Here is a 348-nt window from a genome sequence, read left to right on the forward strand (position 1 = left end):
TTAAATACCCACTTAATACATTTACTCTACTCATTTGCAAATTGTTTTAAATGTATGCTATTAAATTAACCAACACATTTCAAACATGGTTTCCCTTTCATCAAAATAGAGGACAGAGGCATGTGGATTTTTTTAATCTTTTATTTGAAAAACACATTTTTTCATTATCTTTATGGTGGGAGGAAACCGGAGCACCCAGGGTAAACTCACACAAACCGAAGAGATTCAGGCTACATTTACATCGCTACATTTTGGTTTTTAAGCAGTGTTTTGAGCCGTCAGTGTTGATGTTGCCAAACGTCTCCGTTTACGGCCGTTAAAGGAACACGGCAACTTTTTGGGACTTTA

Source organism: Etheostoma spectabile, chromosome 13 (assembly GCF_008692095.1).
Source record: "Etheostoma spectabile isolate EspeVRDwgs_2016 chromosome 13, UIUC_Espe_1.0, whole genome shotgun sequence".
NCBI lineage: Eukaryota > Metazoa > Chordata > Actinopteri > Perciformes > Percidae > Etheostoma > Etheostoma spectabile.